This window comes from Cyprinodon tularosa, unplaced genomic scaffold, assembly GCF_016077235.1.
Source record: "Cyprinodon tularosa strain WSP-4 unplaced genomic scaffold, ASM1607723v1 ctg1191, whole genome shotgun sequence".
Classification (NCBI taxonomy): Eukaryota; Metazoa; Chordata; class Actinopteri; order Cyprinodontiformes; family Cyprinodontidae; genus Cyprinodon; species Cyprinodon tularosa.
The window spans coordinates 253,137-275,859 of NW_024037994.1; the positions used below are offsets into that span (position 1 = coordinate 253,137).

At 41.8% G+C, this 22,723-nt stretch overlaps 1 pseudogene; it reads right to left on the reverse strand.

Moving 5' to 3' along the window:
- Window positions 1-953: 953 nt before the first annotated feature.
- On the reverse strand, window positions 954-14,959 carry LOC119772643 (annotated as a pseudogene).
- Window positions 14,960-22,723: the final 7,764 nt, after the last annotated feature.

The window sequence follows — 22,723 nt, forward strand, 5'->3', positions numbered from 1 at the left end:
AGAACCAGGAACCCTGATCAACAACCAGAACCAGGAACCCTGATCAACAACCAGAACCAGGAACCCTAATCAGCAACCAGAACCAGGAACCCTGATCAACCATCAGAACCAGGAACCCTGATCAACAACCAGAACCAGGAACCCTGATCAACAATCAGAACCAGGAACCCTGATCAACAACCAGAACCAGGAACCCTGATCAACAACCAGAACCAGGAACCCTGATCAACAACCAGAACCAGGAACCCTGATCAACAATCAGAACCAGGAACCCTGATCAACAACCAGAACCAGGAACCCTGATCAACAACCAGAACCAGGAACCCTGATCAACAACCAGAACCAGGAACCCTGATCAACCATCAGAACCAGGAACCCTGATCAACAACCAGAACCAGGAACCCTGATCAACAACCAGAACCAGGAACACTGATCAACAATCAGAACCAGGAGCCCAGATCAACAACCAGAACCAAGAACCCTGATCAACAATCAGAACCAGGAACCCTGATCAACAACCAGAACCAGGAACCCTGATCAACAACCAGAACCAGGAACCCTGATCAACAACCAGAACCAGGAACCCTGATCAACAACCAGAACCAGGAACCCTGATCAACAACCAGAACCAGGAACCCTGATCAACAACCAGAACCAGGAACCCTGATCAACAACCAGAACCAGGAACCCTGATCAACAATCAGAACCAGGAACCCTGATCAACAACCAGAACCAGGAACCCTGATCAACAACCAGAACCAGGAACCCTGATCAACAACCAGAACCAGGAACCCTGATCAACAACCAGAACCAGGAACCCTGATCAACAACCAGAACCAGGAACACTGATCAACAATCAGAACCAGGAGCCCAGATCAACAACCAGAACCAAGAACCCTGATCAACAATCAGAATCAGGAACCCTGATCAACAACCAGAACCAGGAGCCCTGATCAACAACCAGAACCAACAAACTGGATCTATTCAGGTTTACAGAACTCTGCAGACGATCCATTACCAACCCAAACTCCAGCATGTAGCGGCTGAGTGAATGTGGTCTGGACTCTGTGGAGGAGAGTTCTGGTTTCAGAGACGCTGTAGAAGGACAGAACACCTGCTCTGTGATCCAGGTCCACTCCTACACTGGAGGAACCAGGACCTGAGATGGAGGTCCAGATGCTGTTGTGACCAAATTTATAACCATCTTGGAAACAATCTAATGCCCAAGATTTGTCATTATATCCAAATCTACATTCATTCCATCCTGTTCTGCTGATATCTTTGTATGCTACTGCTATAATAACCCTCCCCCCTCCACTCCACCTCCCAGTAACAACGTCCAGTCAGACTCTCTCTACTCAGAACCTGAGAATAATCAGTGAATCTGTCTGGATGACTAGAATAAGACTGAGGTCGTTTCATCACTGTCGCCTTCCTGTTTCCCTCTGATAGTAACAGATCTCTGTATGCTGTGTTTGGATCCAGTGTGATCTGACATGAAAACCCTAAGAACCCAGCTCTGCTCTCTGGTTCTGGTTCTGCCTCAGTCAGTGTCAGTGAGATCTTTGTCCATGTGTCTCTCAGGACGTCCTGTAGTTTGTCTCTGAGCTCCGACACAGCTGCTGTCACATCCTCCCAGCGTCTCAGAGGACGGATGTGGATGGCGGCTGAGGGTGTAGACTCCCTGAGGTCTGACAGTGAGGGGTAGCTGTGGAGAAAGCGGTTGTGATCCTCTGTGTGTGAGAGCTGCTCCAGCTCAGCGTCTTTCCTCTTCAGCTCACTGATCTCCTGCTCCAGCTTCTCCTGAAGCTCTTTGACTCCACTGACTTCAGCTTCCTGCTGGGATCTGATCTGCTGCTTCACATCAGAGCTTCTTTTCTGGATGAGGCGGATCAGCTCAGTGAAGATCTTCTCACTGTCCTCCACTGTTTTCTCAGCAGAGCGATTGATGGCCTCCACCTCCTGCTGAAGCAGCTTCACATCTTTCTCTCTGTCCTGGACTCTCTGCTGGATTTTTCCTCGTCTCTCCTGCAGCTCTCTCTGCCTCTCAGTCCTTTCTGCTGCAGCTGAGACTGTGTCGTGGCCTTTATGTTCCTCCACAGAGCAGAGATAACAGATGGACTTCTGATCAGTACGGCAGAACATCTTCATCACCTCATCATGACGAGAGCAGATGTTCTCCTGGAGGTTCTTGGAGGGCTCCACCAGCTTGTGTTTCCTGAATGGAGCTGAATCCTTATGAGGCTGAAGGTGTTTTTCACAATAAGAGGCCAGACAGGCCAAACAGGACTTGATGGCTTTCAGTTTCCTTCCAGTGCAGACATCACAGGCCACATCTTCAGCTCCAGCATAGCAGTGGTCAGCAGGAGCAGCTTGGAGTCCAGTCTTCTTCAGCTGCTCCACTAAAGCTGCAAACATGATGTTCTTCTGCAGGTCAGGCCTCGGTATAAAAGTTTTCCTGCACTGAGGGCAGCTGTGGATTCCTCTCTGATCCTCTTCATCCCAGTGGCTTTTAATACAGTTCATACAGTAGCTGTGTCCACAGGGAATAGTCACCGGATCCTTCAGGAGATCCAGACAGATGGAACAGGAGAAGGTTTCTGCGTCCAGCTGGTTCTGCTCCATTTCTGCTCTCAGTCACGGCGACTGTCTGAGTTTCATTTCCTGAAAGCAGAAACAGCTCTGAGTTCTGGGTTCTGTTTCACAAAGCAGGTTTAACAAACTCAAATCCTCAACTCTGAATTGATCTAGCCTCAGATTAGAAACATCGATTATACAGGTCACCATGACAACAGGCAACAGGAAGTGCCTATTTCACCCCACTGGAACTAGAGATTTTGATGCAGAAATTATAAAAACATGAAGAAGGTGTTGAATAGACAGAGAAACAGGACTACAGCTGCAAAGGAGAGGAGGATGGTGAAGGAGAAGATGGTTGCTCAAGTTAATGTGTCGGTTTTAACTGAAGTTCCTTATGACAGTTATTTATATTTATTAAAGCTCTCTCCTCTCTGTTGTTCTGTTTATAGATCACTAATATTAGATTCTTCCTGGTCAAACTCACACTCCTAGCCTGAACTGTAATAATACATTTTCTATATTACATTTTTGCAGCAGAAAAATAGAAACAACAACATGATACCAGCAAGAATTATATCTAGAAAAATTTACATATTTTAAGTGGACGTTTCTGACATTTATCAGTTGACTAAATATGCATTTCTATCTGAAATAGATTTCTTGGTAGTCAAAATAAAAGAAATAAAGAGCCCTAACAATAGAGCTTCCAGAGGGGATATCTCTGCTCCTGCAGCCTGCAGGATTTAACAGGTCAGATCTTAGATATGAATAAAACAGAACTGAGTGAGGAAGTGGATGAAGCTAAGCAGAAATCAGAGGTGGGGAAAATGTCAAAGAAGAAAAGAAAGAACAGATCTTGTTCTCAAAGACGAGTAGAAATGAACCGCCTGCTAGAGGAGAATAGAAAACTGATTTAGGTCTGTAGTCACCTCTCTGTGTTCATAGGGATCACTCTGTTCATTTACTCTATGTTCTCCAAGTATGGCTGTTTTTCAACTTGTTTTAATGAGGAAACCCAGACTTGCTCTTCTTACCGTCTGTTGTTTATGTTTGCTTCAGGCACCGTGTTTTATAAAATGGCTGACAACCCAAAATGCAACGCATGGGTTCATCTATTCCCAAGCTCCCAAGAAATGATTTTGTATTCAGACACATATAGGGGAAGGAGAGGAGCGAGGTGGAAGGTCAGGAAAAGCAGGTAAGTTTCAGTACAGCTCGTCCAAGAAAACAAAAACACAGGAAGACAAAACACTAAAGTCTCAGATATGATGTGTTGAAAATGTCTGTAGAAAACATTTAAATGTATCTTGCCTGTTCAGACAGCTCCCTGGGTGCCCAGCAGCCCTAAACCTCTGATCCTAGAACCGCCCCTGGAGCTAACTTACTTTAACTATATTTTCAAAATCAATGAGTAGAATCAAACTAAAATATTCACAATGTGTAAAACATCCTAAATTACAAAAATACACGTTAGAATATACAAGAAAATCTATGTTAGAATGAATCTGACTGGATGGAAATGCAAGAAGAAAGAAAAAAAAATAAAGAATTTAGGAATAGAAGTATTCAGACATGTCAGAACATATTTATGTTTTCATTGTTTTGATATTGGAGAATTATCTAAAAATAATTTAAAAATATTTTAAGAAGCTGTGACTACTTTCCATTTCCAGCAATAAATATTAGAGAATGAAAAGGAGCGACTTAGACTGTGAATGTAGAATCTATGAGCTCATTCAGAATTTGAAATGTTATCAATCATGATCACTAATCGTCTCACTGAAGTCCAGAAAACTTTAGAGGATAAACAGGAAATAAAGGCAAACATTTCCCTTTTAACTGAAGAAAATTCAACTACTTCAAATGTAAATATATTCTTTAATATTTATCACCAACATCTTTTGGTTGGTTTGGTATTTTTGAGTTTATTTCCTGGAGAAATGGGTCATTTAATTAATTTAAAGTTAGTATTACTGAGGGCCACTGTTAGTAAATGAGGTATTTTTTCTATACAGGGTCCTTTTTTTGATAGTATAAGTTTTAATGACAGATTAATTATCAAATCATACATTTATTATCTAGTTTGTGTCGTAAATATTTCTTTTTCCTTTAAGAAAGTTTAGAAAATGTGATCAATTCAAACAGAGTGACTTTGATGAACTGAATTTAAGGGCTGATGTTTGGCTTTGCATATTTTATTATACCTGAGATTATGCTTTGTTAGTTACTATGTTACTATGTTACCATGCTATGTTAAGAAATGATGTTAATGAGCTGATTTGGTCTAAAACAACCTGCCAGAGGTGGATAGTAACTAGTTACATTTACTGCAGTAACTTTTAGAAAATCATTTCCTTTGTAGGAGTAGTTGAACTTTACTTCACTTGTTTACTTTCACTTCAGTAATCTTCTAATGAGAGTATTGCTGCTCTTACTGAGTAAATGTTCTGGTTCCTCTACCCTCCATGAAGAACTGGATCTATTGGAGATACAGTGAAAATACAGTAAAGAATCCATATTTTAGCTGTAGAGTTCAATTCAATTCAATTCAATTCAGTTTATTTATATAGCGCCAAATTCACAACACATGTCATCTCAAGGCACTTTACAGTTCAACCAGATCATACAGTCAAATTGATACAAAGTTTTCTATCTAAGGAAAACCAGTTGATTGCATTGACTCATTGACTCAAATACAATCCCTCACACTAAGCATGCTTGTAGCGACAGTGGAGAGGAAAAACTCCCTTTTAACAGGAAGAAACCTCCAGCAGAACCAGGCTCAGTGTGAGCGGCCATCTGCCGAGGCCGACTGGGGTTCAAGGAGACAGAAGCAGAGATACAAAAAGCAGCTGTAAAAGGCGGCCCCGTCCAGGAAACACGCAGCCAGGCAGACGAGCTCCAAGGCAGCTCCCATGCCAGAGGATGAAGAGAGCACATCCACTCAGTCACGGTCAGAGAAACAGGACCACACTGGAAAACAGGCCGATCTCCAACATCTATAAACAAGGGTGTTGATGGAAGCAGCACAGCTGATGTTTTTTTCCAGGATGACGTCACAGCCAAACAGGAACAGACGAGGCAAAGCTACTCTGAGGAAAAGCAGAGAGAGCAGAAGGTTAGAGATTGAACTAACAGATTCTGCAGAATAGGAGAACAGAGAGAGAATGAAGCAGAATGATGAAATGGGGGTCCCTATGTCCTCCAAAAGTCTAAGCCTATAGCAGCATAACTATAGAGATAGCTCAGGATAACCTGAGCCACTCTAACTATAAGCTTTATCAAAAAGGAAAGTTTTAAGCCTAGCCTTAAAAGTAGACAGGGTGTCTGCCTCACGGACTAAAACTGGTAGTTGGTTCCACAGGAGAGGAGCCTGAGAACTAAAAGATCTGCCTCCCATTCTACTTTTAGAAATTCTAGGAACCACTAGTAAACCTGCAGATTGAGAGCGAAGTGCTCTGTTAGGAACATAAGGAACAATCAGATCTCTGATATCAGATGGAGCTTGACCATTTAAGGCTTTATATGTGAGAAGGAGGATTTTAAATTCTATTCTTGATTTAACAGGAAGCCAATGAAGAGAAGCCAGGATAGGAGAGATATGATCTCTCTTTTTCATTTTCATCAGAACTCTGGCTGCAGCATTTTGGATCAGCTGAAGGCTTTTAACTACAGCTTGTGGACTTCCTGATAGTAAAGAATTACAATAGTCCAGCCTTGAAGTAACAAATGCATGGACTAGTTTCTCAGCATCACCCCTGGACAGGATATTTCTCATTTTTGCAATGTTCCTCAGATGAAAGAAGGAAATTCTAGAAACCTCTTTGATATGGGATTTAAATGACAGGTCCTGATCAAAAATAACACCAAGATTTTTTACTTTATTATCTGAAACCAGTTTAATCCCATCCAAATGAAGTGACTGGCTAATCAGTTTCTTTTTCAGAGACTCTGGTCCAAAGACTATAACTTCTGTTTTGTCTGCATTCAGAAGCAGAAAATTAAGAGTCATCCAGGTTTTTATGTCTTCAGACATGCCTGTAATCTATGTAATGGGTTAGCTTCATCTGGATTTATAGCCAGATATAGCTGGGTATCATCAGCATAACAGTGGAAATTAATCCCATGCTGTCTAATAATTCTACCAATTGGGAGCATGTATAAAGTAAAGAGAATTGGTCCTAGCACTGATCCCTGTGGTACTCCACAGGTAACCTTTGAGCGTGTTGAAGATCTATCATTAACATGAACAAACTGAATTCGATCAGATAGATAAGATTTAAACCAGTCTAGTGCTGTTCCTTTAATTCCAACAAAATATTCAAGTCTTTCTAAAAGAATATTATGGTCAACTGTATCAAATGCAGCACTAAGATCCAACAGGACGAGCACAGATACAAGTCCATTATCTGAGGCCATGAGAATATCATTAGTGACTTTCACCAGAGCTGTTTCAGTGCTATGATGAGCTCTAAAGCCAGACTGAAACTCTTCAAAAAGTTCATTATGGTGGAAGTGATCGCAAACTTGTTTGGCAACTACTTTCTCAAGAATTTTGGATAAGAAAGGAAGATTGGATATAGGTCTATAATTGACCAAGTCATCTGGGTCAAGAGACGGTTTCTTAAGCAGAGGTTTAATTACAGCAATCTTAAAAGCTTTAGGTACATATCCCTGTAACAGAGATAGATTAATCACATCTAAAATGGAGGAGGAGATCAAAGGGAATACCTCCTTAAATAACCTGGTTGGAACTGGATCTAACATACAAGTTGAAGGCTTAGATGAAGACAATAATTTTGCTAATTCAGAGAGTTCAACTGGATCAAAGCAGTCTAAACCCGGTTCAGATTCCATGACTACCTCAGGTACAATCGCGGATAGAGGAGTGCTTATGATCTTATTTTTAATAAGATCAATCTTATTTATAAAGAATCCCATAAAATCATTGCTGCTAAGAGCAGGTGGAATGGACGGTTTAACAGAGCTATGGCTCTGGGTGAGTTTGGCAACTGTATTAAAACGAAATCTAGGATTATTCTTATTCTCCTCTATTAATGAGGAGAAGTATGCTGCTCTTGCTTTACAAAGGGTCCTCTTATACAGCAGTAAACCATTTTTCCAGACTAGGAAGGACTCTCGCAGGCCTGTGGAGCGATATTTTCTCTCCAGTTTCCTAGCATTTTGCTTCAAAGTACGCAGCTCTGCATTAAACCAAGGAGCAAGCTTTCTATTTTTAACGGTTTTCATTTTCAAAGGAGCTGCGTTGTCTAAGGCAATACGCAGAGAACTAGCAACCCCCTCAACAAAATCATCAACCTGTGAAGGGGAATAAGCTAAACTTTTGCACTCTGCAGCACTGCTCAGTGACACAGAGCAGAGAGAAAGTGAAGCAGATTCTTTAAAATTTATAACTGCACTATCTGATAAAGATCTACTAAAATTTAACCTTCTTTTGGGGGAGGAGAACTCTGTTAAAGTAATCCTGAAGGTTATTAGAAAGTGGTCAGAGAGGACAGGGTTGTGAGGAAATACTGTTATTTCTTCACATTCTATGCCGTATGTCAGCACAAGATCCAAAGTATGAAGATGAGAATGCGTGGGACTATTCACATTTTGAACAAAGCCAATAGTGTCTAAGATAGCATTAAAGGCTGCTCTTAAGCTATCGCCTTCAATGTCAGCATGGATGTTAAAATCTCCCACTATGATGACCCTGTCAGTATTTAATACCAAATCAGAAAGGAACTCTGAAAACTCATCTAAAAATTCAGAGTAAGGACCTCGTGGACGATACAAAGTTACAAAAAGAAGAGGTTTTCTTGCTTTGAAATTTGGATCAGAGAAATTAAGGGTTAAATGTTCAAAAGAGTTGTAGGAATTAATTGTTTTGGGAGTAATCAGTAAGTCAGACTCGAAGATTGTTGCTACTCCTCCTCCTCGCCCAGAACTTCTGGGGATGTGAAAATTTAAATAGCTTGAAGGAGTTGCCTCATTTATGCTCACATAATCCTCTTGCTGCAGCCAGGTTTCTGTAAGGCAAAACAAGTCAATGTGATTATCACAAATCAAGTCATTAACTAGTAGACTTTTAGAGGAAAGCGATCTTATGTTAAACAGACCGCATTTAATTGTTTTAACTTTTTCCCCAATTGGAGTTATTTTGATTTTAATTAGATTATCATGATTTACTCCTTTGGGAATCTTTGCTAATTTATTAGATTTTGGTCGTGGGCAAGACACTGTCTGGATGGAGTAAAGAGTGGGTAACAGTAGAGAAGCTGCAGAGATGTGTGTTAAACTACAACTCTGCTTCCTGGTCTGCACCCTGGGTGGTCAGGGTTTTGGAGGACTAATAAATGTGGCCAGATTCCTAGAAAGAAGAGCTGCACCATCCAAAGTGGGATGGATGCCGTCTCTCCGAATCAGACCAGGCTTTCCCCAAAAGGATTGCCAATTATTAATGTAGCCCACGTTGTTTTCAGGACACCACCTAGACAACCAGCGATTGAATGACGACATGCGGCTAAACATGTCATCACTGGTCAGATCAGGGAGGGGACCAGAGAAAATTACGGAGTCCGACATTTTTTTGGCAAACTTACACACCGAAGCAACACTAATTTTAGTGACCTCCGATCGGCGTAACCGGGTGTCATTACCACCAGCGTGAATAACAATCTTACTGTATTTAACCTTATCCTTAGCCAGTAGTTTCAGGTAGGATTTGATGTCGCCCGTTCTGGCCCCCGGCAAACATTTGACTATGGTCCCTGGTGTCTCTAATGCCACGTTTCTGACTATGGAGCTGCCAATCACCAGAGTGGGCTTCTCAGTGGGTGTGTCACTGAGTGGGGAAAACCGGTTAGAAACGTGAACGGGTTGGTGGTGACCAGTGGGCAGAGATCCACGACTACGCTTTCTGCGTACAGTTACCCAATCGCCTGGCTGCTCAGGCACTTTTGGAGGACAGCTACGTGGGGGGCCTACTTCAACAGCCTGAAGCCTGGATTCTAACTCTGACACCCTCGCCTCCAAAGCTACAAAAATACTACACTTATTACACATCCCATTATCACTAAAGGAGGCAGAGGAATAACTGAACATCTGACACAGAGAGCAGGAGAGAGGAGAGGAAGAAGGAAGAGTTGGAAAAGAGTCAAGGGAGGGAGAGAGAGAAGCCATAGCAATGCTAAGCTAGCGCTAGCCTAGGCTAGCTACTTCTTGCTATCAGAAATAAAACCGTGTGAAACTGACAAGTGCTCAGTAGAAAAGTGCAGCAGAAGGTGCTATGTTTTAAAGTAGTCAGTTAGAGTTACTTAGATACAGAGATATCACAGAGAAAATAACTTAACTTCAGTTAAGTTATTAACTGAAGAGTTCTTTATTGTTTACTTTCAGAAATGCATAACCTGCTGGAAAGATTGCTTTATCAGTTAATGTTGAAAAATATTTTGTATTTATTTGGATTTTATTTTCTACTTTTAAATATCAGGATTTGTTCATAACTCTCCGATTCCATCATTCTAAACATACAGATTCTTTGTCAGGATTTGGTGTTGGTTTGGAGGACCCAAATGCAGAGGCAAATAGGCAGAGGTGAATTTAGGTGGGTTTAATGAGGTTCACAGGAACTGAGGCAGGAATAAAAAAATCCAACAAAAATAACAAACGAACCAGAACCAAGGACACATCAGGGGAAAATCAAACTCTAGGAGCCAGGGAGAGACGAGGTCAGCAGAGAGACGTTAGACGAGGATCCAGCAAACAGGAACTGAAGAGGAAGGGCTTTTAAAGGGGACATAGACAAAGAGAGGGCTAACGAGAGGATTGAGAACAGGTGAGAACAGAGCAGAAAACAGAGCTAGGGAAAGAGGACACAAGAGGGCAGCAGAGGACAACAAATGGAAAACCAAGACTGTGACAGTACCCCCCACTTAAAGGCGGATCCCAGACGCCCTAAAATGTCCAGAAACAAAAACAACCCGCCCTGGGTGGGCAGAGGGGTAACCAGGGAGGAGGGCACGAAAAAAAAACAGAGTCCAAAAAACAACAAACAACCCACCCAGGGTGGGCGAGGGCAATAAAAAGTCTCTGGAGGCAGACGAGGCAGACGCTCTGGCGGCCGGCCGTGGGTCAGGCGACTATTACTATACTAGTGTTTACTATAAACACAAATATAGATTTAAGTACTAAATTTCAACCAGGAAAAAATTATTTTCCTTCTGCATATAGTCTTTAATGATTACACGTGCACTCCATTTTCTATTTCATTTTTATTACAAGTATATGGTTTACAACAGTTTTCAATGGGATGAGAACATTTGGACACTGTGAAACAATGAGAGATTTTTTTAAGGAACGTGTGGAAAAGAACAAGGATCTGTTTGCTTTCAGAGGGAGGAGTAGACACTGCTGTCAGCGACCAGCTTTCAAGCAAACGTTTGTGTTTTATTATTAGTTTTAGATCAATATCACTGGCGATATTCTGCTATAACATGTGAAGTAAAGAATAAAACAGTAAAGCTCCACTTTCATACAAGTACAACCTTTCAAATTTAAAGTTCTGCACGTTGGAATTGAGGCGGAGTTAACTCGGGTTGATCTTCCTACTCTGTGCGCGCTCCCGACGAGGGGATACAAATTTTCGCAGGGATAACTACCTTGGCACGACACCGGTTTTGAGCGCGCGCGTGTTGTCTTGCTGCGCGCCCGGATTGCTCCTGCACTCTCAAACCAAAGGCACAAATATCGCGCCATAATTTTTGGGAAGTTATAATCGGGGAAATGTAGGCTGCGGCAAGAGCTGCTATAGACGGCGATTTGCAGCCGTTAACCGGCTACTTATGACTGCCCTGAATTACTGTATCAAACGTAGTTTTGCATCACAGTTATAGCAAGTTAGAGCTACCTTAAACTACCCTGGTTGCAGCACATGGTCACGAGGAACAATGCAAACTATAACCACCGCCGCTGTTTCGTTTTCAAGTCGATGAGCAAAGCAGACGTACATAAAGCAACTCCATCATTCATTGAATATAACAAACATAACGGCACCACACATTTTTCAATTAATAATCTAATACAAATATAAAATGCATATAGAAAAGTTTGATTAGCTTGCCCGTTAGAAGGAACATTAGTCTTCTCTTGGACGAGGGAAAGTTACCGCCAGCAGAGGGACCAGATGGCTGAACCAAACTTTAGAAGGGAGCTCCTGGGAAAATCCATGGAAACCTTGTAGCAGCCGGTTGCCATGACAAATTTGAAATGAGCATGCGCAGATAAGTTGACCTCGCTCGGACTGGGTCTCAACTACAACTTCAAAGTAAACTCAACTTAATTTATAGAATAAGATGAACTATTCATCAGAAACTTATGAAAGTGAGTTCAACTGGCTCACAACAGACAGTTCAAGTTCCAACTGGCAATTTTTTGGTCAGTGAATGCAAAAATCTTAGTAAGTAAGTAAAATCTTGTATCAGAATTTCAACGCATTTAATTTAAGGGAATGATGAGATATTCAAACCTGCTTTGAGCAAAATCTGGTGGGAGGTGCCTGAAATTCCTCCTGAGGGAGGCGTCCAGGGGGCATCAGACAAAGATGTCTGATCCTCCTCAGCTGACTTTTCTAGATGTGGAGGAGAAGCAGCTCTACTCCGAGCCTCTCCTGGATGACTGAGCTCCTCACCCTCTCTCTAAGGGAGAGCCCAGCCTCCATGCAGAGAAGCTCATTTCAGCTGCTTGCATCCTGGATCTCCTTCTTTGGGTCACGATCCACATTTCATGGCCATAGGTGAGGGTTGGGAATCTAAATCTAGAGCTTTGCCTTTTCTGTCATGTCCCTCTTCACCACAACAGACTGATGCAGCTTCCGCATTATAGGAGCAGCAGCACAGATCCGTCTATTGATCTCCCGCTCCATTCTCCCCTCACTGATGAACAGAACCCTGAGATACTTTACATCAAACCTTTGGAATGCTTTTAGCCAGAGTCTGGTTTCTATCATGCTGCTGTTAACCCGTCCAGAACCTAAAACGGACCAGAGAAGTGAACTCTGGCACAGCTACAGCTTCCAGTCTCTGGATGTGGGAATGTTTGCCAGCCCAGCATAATAACAGCAGGAAGAGGGAATGAGATGCAGAACATTTCAGAAGAAGAAGAGGAAAAACTAGACAGAATGTGAATCTGAAGATGAAAAAGGTTGAATATGTCTGGTTGGTCTCTGTGGAGCAGTAAAGAGGTTCAGGTCCTCAGCTCCATTTTAACAGTAATGTAGCAACAGAAACCCCCTGAGGAGGACTTTCTTCTCCATCTGTCCAACTTTGCTCCTGTTGAAGCTGCAGGACGTTATTTGACCCGTTTTAAAAATCTCATTGGAAAAGCAAACCAAAACTGTTTTTTTCTTGTTGCTCTATTCTGCTTCGCTCCACCCTGTGCTCATTACTTCTTATCTTATCCACCTGTTCCTGCTGCTATTTAAGCCTCTGGACCCCAGCCTTCCTGACCTGTTTCTGCCCTCGGTCTTCTGAGTTTTCGACTGCTCCTGTTTGCTCTGTTGGCCTTTTTTGTGTTTTCTGGACTGTTATCTAGATTCTACCTGCTGCCGACCTTGGACGCATCACCTGACCACGGCTTGGATTACCCTCCTGTAACTTTCGGTTCCGCTCCATGCTCTGGCTGCTGAAGGATGCTGCTCCTCTTCTCTCCTGGATCTCTGCTGCCGGCTCAGTAAAAAGCAAAGGAGTTCCGCTCCTCTGGACAACACTCCTTCTGGGCACAGACTGAACTTTGCCAGGTCGGAGGTTTTCATGCTCATTATTATCCATCAGGTGAGTTTTGAAGTCACTAACCTGAGCCTCTACTCCTGCAGAGCTTCCCATGAGACCGCCGCAGCAGACGAGCAGCCGCACGCTGCTACAATAAACTCTCTTTTGAATATATCACTGTCTGTCTCACCTGAATTCTGGGTCCTATGTTCTGAGCCTTCTGACTATGAGAGAAGTTTGAAATTCATTCAGCTATAAATCAAGTTACTGGAAAAGACTCATTAGAAATGTTTGGACAGAATCTAAAGCGAGGATGAAATATTTTAGAAATTGATAGCTTAAATATTTAAAACATTTTACAGAAAAATGTGAAGTAATTTTCATAATAAAGGTGGAAGGTTGCGGTGGCAGCATCATGCTGTGGGCCAGTGGTTCTGGTCCATTGCTCCTAGTGGCTGAAACAATGATTGAGGACTAACTGCAGATTCTTCAGCTTCACCTCCAACCAGCAGCTGGATGGTTGGAACCAGTTGGTTGTTCCAGTCAGGTCAGAGTCTGCAGCAGACTGAGCTGTCAGCTGTTAGAACCAGAGAACATCTAGAAAAGGCTCCAGAACCCCAGGAGATCCAGAGGAACACTTTCCTCCAGGATTAGTTCATCTTCTCCGTCTCTAGATGGAGGCTGATCTGAAGGAGTGGACCCAAGGTAGTTCACTTCCTATATCACAGGAGATCAGCTGACTGCTGTGTTTTCATCTCTAACAGAAGCTTCTAGAATAAAGGTTTGATTCTTGGGGATAAATATTTACAGTTAAGAGTTCAGATCGATTTGACAGACCATCAGAAAGGAAAAAAAACTTCAGTTTTCCTGTTTGAAAAATTCCTGTAGTCAGAATAAATGGAGCTGCAGTCAAGAACGCAAAGACTGAAGCTTCATTTACATTCACTGATTCACTCCTCTAGCTCCACCTAGTGCTACATTGGAAAACTAAAATGTTTAAAAGCTCAGTTTGTAAACAGAAAGTAAAGGTTATTGTTGAAGGAATGAAGGGATTCTAGTTTGACTGGAAAGTCTGGTGGGAGCTGCAGAATAATTGACTGTAGATCTAGATCAGTCAGACTGTTTCCTGCTGCTGCTGAAAAATTTAACCAGTTAAATACTGTTTTAAAACTATTAAACCATAAAATATGATAATCTGCTCATTCAAAGATGAAACAGACTTAACCTCATTGAAACAGATGAGTTTAACTAAATGTAACCTAATTTTACTTTGAAAGGATTAAAAAAGCAACAGTTAGGATGGCAGTTTGCTGCTTATAATAAACTAAGAATAATTTAGGTTAAGAGAAAAATATCTAAACATCAGACGTTCATCATGCCGACTGATTTGAGATATTTAATAATCGGATAAATGTTCCTTTATGGACAAAACTGATGAAACTTTGAGCTAAAATTAGAAGTTTTTTCAGCACCTTTAAGTAAAAGTTTACCTAAGAAGAAAAATAAACTTACAGTTTGCTCAAACTTCCCGAAGTGTTGAAGAGACTTGAAAGGTGAACCTGAGACTGAGCTGCTTTCTGGAATGAGTCAGAGCTTCACCTGTGATGGAGGCGGAGCCTGAAGAGAGACAGGAAGAAGGGACAGCAGCAATGTTTAACATTGTTCAACGGTTTGATCTTCCTGTCTTGAGTTTATCTCTTCTGTTTCTCAGAAACTAAAAAGGAAAACCAGAAATCCTTATTTGCAGGATCTGATCCTACAGGCTGGTTGCTGTGAGACGTGTCTGACTTTGTCTTTACATGATGTTTAATCATCCCTTTTAAGGAACAATAATGGATGTTGGATGCAGCTTAATCTTGTTTTGCTCTGATGTTCAGGCTTCATTAAAAAACAGGCAGATTCAGATGCAGCCTATAAATCCCAGTAAACCCAGTAGTTTGTCTGAACATCATGCTGGTCAGTGAGATGCTTGTTCAAAGACTGATCAGTTTTACAGGTAAATTTATTGCTGCTGGGATGTTAATGTATTTCAGTTAAATGTCTTGTTATTGGTGTTTCCCAGTGGTAGAACAGGACTTTGACAATTTTCTTCCTTTATAGTCAGGGGCAGATTTAGGAAATTTGGGGCCCTATGGAAAGACAGGCAGGGGGCCCTCTGAATTGAGAAGAAAAACACATAAAACAGCCCCATTCTACAGACACACTTAATATCAGAAGCATTCTGATGGCATTTTAGCATAAGGATTTTTCTCAAAAACATAATTAATATGCACAAATAAGTTGTATTAACCGTACATGTAAACAGAGTTTAATGGGGCCCCCAGGAACCTTGGGCCCTAGGCAACTGCATAGTATTGCTTGATGGTAAATCCCCCCCCCCATGATTATAGTTACAGTGTCCTCCAGATTACTGCTTCTACTAACATCATCAGCTGCATTGAAGGAGCTAATGATGAACTATGATAGATTATTAACCTGTTGAGTAAAATAAGATATCTACCTGCTGGATACAACTGCTTCATTATTCTTCCTCAATGTCAGAGGGGAATCATATCATACATGATGCTGCCCAGCTGGGTGCATCTGAAACAGAGCATTACTGCAAGTTTATTTTATTGTTTTTTTTTTTTGTTTCCTAGAAAAACAATAAACCAGAATGAATCTAGCATTTATTAAGCCTATTGTGTGTCTGTAAATAAAAGAGGCCAAACAACTAAGCCAGAATTTACCTTTATCAACCAGACCAGGCAACAGGAAAACACCATCAGAGGGTTACCATCATCTAAACGCTAGTAGATGTTTAGCGGGACATTTACAGTGAATAATTGTCTTTGTCCCTCCTTCATCATATAAACAGATCATCCACCAGCAGCCCCATTTTTTTTTTTATTACACATACAGATTAATGAAAAATAAGCTCTCAGGGTCAGCATAAAAATTATGTCCCTGTCATGATGGGTCTCTGTGATTAAACCCACATGCAGAACACCACAGGAGACTGAGTAAAAGTTCAACAGTTTATTTTGAAGAACACACAGAGTTAATATTTGCACTGGTTCTGGTACTGGTCCGGGACTGGGTTCACAGAGTAATCTGCAGAGAGGGATTGTTTGGTTAGCCAGGTAGCAAAGATGTCTTGACAGAGTTTGATTCTGAGTTGTACCTGATGAGGTTCAGACTGATCAGTGGAGAGAGGGAGGTCTGATATGATCAGATTAAACCTTGAAAAGAACAGAGACCAACGGGAATGTCGTGGGTTAGATCTCTTTACAGACTGGATATATGACAGGTTCTTATGATCCGTCCAAACCAAGACAGGATGTTCAGCGCCCTCAAGCCAATGTCTCCACTCCTCCAGGGCTAGCTTGATAGCTAGTAACTCTCTGTCACCAACATCATAATTTTGCTCTGCTGGAGAAAGTCTGCGTGAGAAAAAGGCACAAGGGTGAGTTTTTTGGTCTGAGTCAGATTGCTGAGACAACACAGCTCCCACTCCGGAATCAGATGCATCCACCTCTAATATGAATTGCTTAGAGGGATCAGGTTGAATCAGTATGGGCGCGCTGGAAAAGAGAGCCTTTAGTTTGTTAAAAGCTGCATCGGCTTCTGCAGACCATTTGAACGTCCTCTTAACAGAAGTCAGAGCTGTGAGAGGTAGAGCTGTTTGACTGTAGTTCCTGATAAATTGTCTATAGAAGTCAGCAAACTCCAGGAATCTTTAAAGCTGCTTGCGGTTCTCGGGAGTAGGCCAGTCCAAAACTGCTTTTATTTTGTCTTCGGATGGCTTCACCTGCCCGCCCTCGAGCACAAACCCTAGAAAAGTGACAGAAGGTTGGTGAAACTCACATTTCTCAGCTTTTACGAAAAGTTTATTTTCGGGCAGTCTTTGAAGGACCAGACGAACGTGTTTCTTGTGATCAGACAAGTTTTTAGAGTAGACCAGGATGTCATCGATGTATACAAAAACAAAAACGTTGAGGAAATCTCTGAGGACATCATTTACCAGAGCTTGGAAACAGGCAGGAACGTTTGTCAGACCAAAAGGCATTCATCTCCTTCTCTTATTCTAAGAAGATGATATGCGTTTCTTAAGTCGAGTTTGGTGAACACTGTTGCCCCTTGAACAGGTTCAAAAGCTGATGCTAGCAATGGTAAGGGATATTTATTTTTGACGGTTATTTGATTCAATCCTTTGTAGTCAATACAGGGTCGGAGAGAACCGTCCTTTTTTCCCACAAAGAAAAAGCCAGCACCCAGAGGGGATGAAGACGGTCGGATGATCCCAGCAGCAAGTGACTCATTTATGTATTTTTCCATCGTCTCTCTCTCTCTGGTTTGGAGATATTAAACAGTCTACTGCTGGGAAGGGTAGCTCCTGGTAACAGATCAATGGCGCAGTCATATGGTCTGTGAGGTGGAAGAGACATCGCACTGACCTCGCTGAAGACTGGAGCCAAATCGTGATATTCAGACGGAACGGACGAAAGGTCAGGAGGGTCCATCTCCCCCCTACCTCTAGGGGACTGAATAGCAGGAGCTGAAGAACGAAGACATGAGACGTGACAGGAAGCGGACCAAGACTCAATGTGGCGTTCAGCCCAGTTGATATGGGGGTTGTGACGTTCCAACCACTTGAATCCTAGCACCAGAGATGAACATGCAGAGGGAAAAACAAAAATGTTAGAGTCTCACGGTGGTTTCCAGAGATTAGGAGCTCTAATGGCCGTGTCTGATGAGTGACGTGATGCAGCCTCTTCCCATCGATAGCTGAAACTCTGAGAGGCTTCTTCAGAGGAACAGTCTCAATCTTCAGCTGTTGAACCAGATTAGAGTCAATAAGGTTTCTCTCACAACCAGAGTCTATGAAGGCTGACAGAGTGAGAGTCTGATCAGAACAGACCAGAGTTGCAGGTAACAGAAGATGAGGAGATTTTTCAGATCGTAGATGGTCCGTCAGCCTCCTCACATCCTCTGACGGACCGCAGCTTTTGATTTAGCCGGGCATGTGGCGATAAAATGGCCAGGCTCACCACAATACAGACACAGGTTTCCCCTGAACCTTCGCTGTCTTTCTTCATTGGAAAGCCTTGTATGCCCAATCTGCATGGGTTCGACCTCAGCTCCTTCTGTAGACGAGGAGACAAAGTGAGTAGCATGAACAGGAGCGGAAGACGATTGATTCTTAGTCCTTGGTCTGGTACTGGGCTCTAGAGATTCAGAAAAAACAAAAGTGCTGTTAGATGCAGGAGCAGCAACAGAAAAATTATGGCTTATTTGCGTAGATCTGTTCCTAGTTCGGAGTCTGTTATCCAACCGGATGGTTAGTCTGATTAGATCCTCCAAACTAGCTGGTTCATCGATTGTGGCGAGTTCGTCCTTAATGTCTTCATTTAAAGCCTTAAAATAGGCACTCTTAAGTGCACACTCATTCCAGCCAGAGGCTGCGGCTTTAACCCGGAAGTCAATAGAAAACTCTGCCACCGTCTGATTTCCTTGTTTTAAACTGAGCAAGGCTCGGGAGTCAATGGATTTGTCTGAATCTTGATTAAAGACCTGAGAAAATTCAGTTATAAATTCTGAAAAAGTGCACGAAAAACTGGATTCAGAGGAAAACCTAGCCTCCGCCCACTCAAGAGCTCGACCAGTAAGTTGAGAAAGGATGAAGGCTATTTTCCTTTTTTCACTAGAGAAACTGGCGGGTGAATGTTCAAAGATTAACCGGCACTGGAACAAAAATCCTTTACATTTGCTTTGAATAACTGAAAATCTTTCAGGAAGACACGGGCGGAATTCCTGAAGTGACGTGAGGTGTTCTGACCTTGGAGGCGGACGTGGCTCCGGAACCAGAAATTGAGCAAGCGCTGCGTTAGCGTCCTTCACATAGCCTGCTAATTCCTGTAAAGTTTGAGTCTGATGTTTCAAACGTGTGTGAAACTCACGGAAGGTTAGTTCGTGTCCTTGGATCTGCTTGGCGTTATCTTCTATCAGTCTCCGGAGGTGAAATGCTGAGTTAATCTGTTGGCCGGAGTGTTTTTTCATGATGGGTCTCATTGACTTAACCCACATGCAGAACACCACAGGAGACTGGATAAAAGTTCAAAAGTTTATTTGAATAAACACACACAGTTATTGATTTGCACTGATTCTGGTACAGGTCCGGGACTGGGTTCACAGAGTTCTCTGTAGAGAAGGATAGTTTGGTTAGCCAGGCAGCAGTGAAGCCTTGACGGAGCTTGATACTGATTAGTACCTGATGAGGTTCAGACAGAGCGGTAGAGAAAGGGAACCGGTTGGGTCCAGAGACTGAGGCTTCCAGCAGAGAGCTTAGCAGCGGCAGAGACTAGCTTCAGGCTAGTGAGGTTCAGACCCTGAGTGGTTCTCCAAGTTCTCTCCTGAGAACTAGCAGGGAGATTCAGACTGAGGATCTTCAGGTTTGGCTTCTTAGGACAGGCAGGCAGGGTTCCAAAGATGAGCTCCTCCAGAGCTACAGACTTTGATCAGGTTTCCTATGAGGCAGAGAAGACAGAGACTGGTTAGAATCAGGGTTACTCTCCAGAGCAGACAGAGATTCTAAGTTCAGGCAGAGGCTCAGGTTCTGCTAACCAAAACTGGTCAACACTCCAGCGCTGAAGGGAAGTCAAGCCGCTGCTTAAGTAGCTGGTCTCCTGATGAGATGAATCAGCCTCAGGTGTGCAGGTGGCTTCAGCTCAGGAGACCCAGGGCGCTATATGCTGGAGAAAGGTGGCAGATCTCCAGATCCCAACAACTGCTCTCATTAAGACAGAAAAAAGGAAGAAAATAACAAACGATCAGTTCAGGTGTTTGAGAAAATATGGGAATCAGGAAATACTCTATAAACCAAACTGAATGATTGTTGTTCTCTACTTCAAAAAACTCTTTAGATTATAAAATGGAAAAAAATAATTATATTTTATTTATATGTTTTTTATTTTAAAATTCAATGTATAACATGGATGCATAAACATCTCATTTAATTTCAGTGTTAAATTCAGTTAAAAGTAACAGATTATCATTAAAAATGTCTCCAGACCTTTACTGGTTGATGATTTTCTTTATTCAGACCCGCTGGTTTTTAATTGGTTCCCTCTGATCTAAATCATTTTAAATGTTGATGTTTATTCACTGACTATTCCAGTTATTGTCTCATATGAACATAAAGTCAGACTGGTTCCTGCTGCAGTTAAATGCTGTGTTTTACAGCCATCTAACTATAAAAGCTGATAATCTGCTCAGTTAAAGCTGAAACAAACAGAACCTCATAGAAATTGAAGAGTTTCACTAAATGTAATCTGATTTGGCTTTAAAAACATTAAAAGAAGCAACAGGAAGCTGTTGGGTCTGATTTTTAAAATCTGCCTCTTATAACAAAGAAAAACATTTAGTTTAAGTTAAAAAATATCTAAACATCCTGTTCGCGATGCTGAGTGATTTCAGGTAATTAATAATCTCCTAAATGTTCCTTTAAACATCAAACTGATGAAAGTTTGAGCTGAAATCAGAAGTTTTCCAAACACATTAAAGTCAAAGTTGAACTATGAAGAAAAATAAAGTTCCAGTTTAGTCAAACTTAGTGTTGAGGAAGCTTGACAGGTGAACCTGAGGCTGAGCTGCTTTCTGGAATGAGTCAGAGCTTCACCTGTGATGGAGGCGGAGCCTGAAGAGAGACAGGTAAGAGGGACAGCAGCAGTTTCTGTCAGTAGGTGTGAGCAGAAAAACCTGTTTCCAGGACCTGATCCTACAGGCTGGTTGCTGTGAGACTGTCTGACTTTATCTCTACATGTTGATTTAATGGCTACTTTAAGCAGCAATAAAACACACACACACTATCAACTAGTTCCTCAGGAGGCAGGCTGCTGGAAATATCTGCTTGACTCTGCCAGCAATGGTTAAAGGGATAATAGTGGGAAATATTTTCTTCTCCTTAATGCATCTAATTGCCCTTTCCACATGTATCCTCAGCTGTGCTGTCCTGAGTAAACAGCACTTCATCATGTGATAACTGGGACTTTTTACTGAGGAACGGAGGCTGCACTGGAAAAAACATCTAGAAATAAGAAAAAAAACCTTAAATTAAGATGATTTACCCTTATTTTGAGCAGGTAAAAAAGATAGTTTGCCAATAGAATTAGTATTTTTGCTCTTAAAATAAGATAATTAGACATAATGCACTTGAAATAAGTTTTTTTCTTATTTTAAATGTAAATCATCTTGTTCTATTAGTAAAGTGTCTAATTTTCCTCAGTTCAAGAAAAAATATTTTAATAAAAAATGAGTTGTTTAATTTTAATTTATTTGCAGTGTGTAGACTTTGCAGGGAGCAGCTCATCTATTGTGAATCCCTCATCCACCATAACAGCATCATCAGATATTTAGTCTGATTTTGAACATTTTGAACCTAAATGATGAACTAAATCAGAATAAGTATCATGAGGCGATTATCTGTGGATCCAAATCCCTCATTGAACTGATCTTTGTTTGTGTTTCCAGGTGAACTGATCAGTTCCTGTAATAAATGCTTTCTTTCTGTCGTCTCTCTGCAGCAGAGCTGGAAGCAGAGAGTTCTGGATGAATGAAGGTGAAACCAAACATCTGATCTTCTCCAGCATCACATGAGACACTCTGAAGGAAACCTTTCTGACCTTTAGACACAAAACTCACTATTTATTGGAAGAATGAGAAGAAAACGTTTCCACATTTCTCTGGAATCAACTTGTTTTATTGAAGAAACCAAAGAGACAGAACAGCAGACACAGATTTTCCTCATCTAGATCTAAAGCATCTAGAAGAAAACAGCATCAGTTCTAAGTTGATGTTAGTTTCAGTTTTCTTCTCTGGATTCAAAGCCAGAAAACAGAAGCGAGTTCAGTTCACTTCAACCTCAACTGATTTCAACTAGAACAACATTTGTTCTGCAGAACAGAGGAAGAGAAACCAGAACATCCAGATCCATCAATACAGATATTACAGCAGAACAATCAGAGCCCAGAGAAGTTTACATTCTCATCTGGAGAAATATTTCTGTGTCAGAAGAATGAAAGAAAACATCAGCGGTGAAATCCTTCATGGTTCCTGGAACACAGACACAGAGAACTACATTTAAAAAGAGAAAGAAAGAAGAAGAGAGCAGCAGAGCAGAGACACCAGAACCAGGAACCCTGATCAAAAACCAGAACCAGGAACCCTGATCAACAACCAGAACCAGGAACCCTGATCAACAACCAGAACCAGGAACCCTGATCAACAACCAGAACCAGGAACCCTGATCAACAATAAGAACCAGGAACCCTGGTCAACAATCAGAACCAGGAACCCTAGTCAACAATCAGAACCAGGAACCCTGATCAACAATCGGA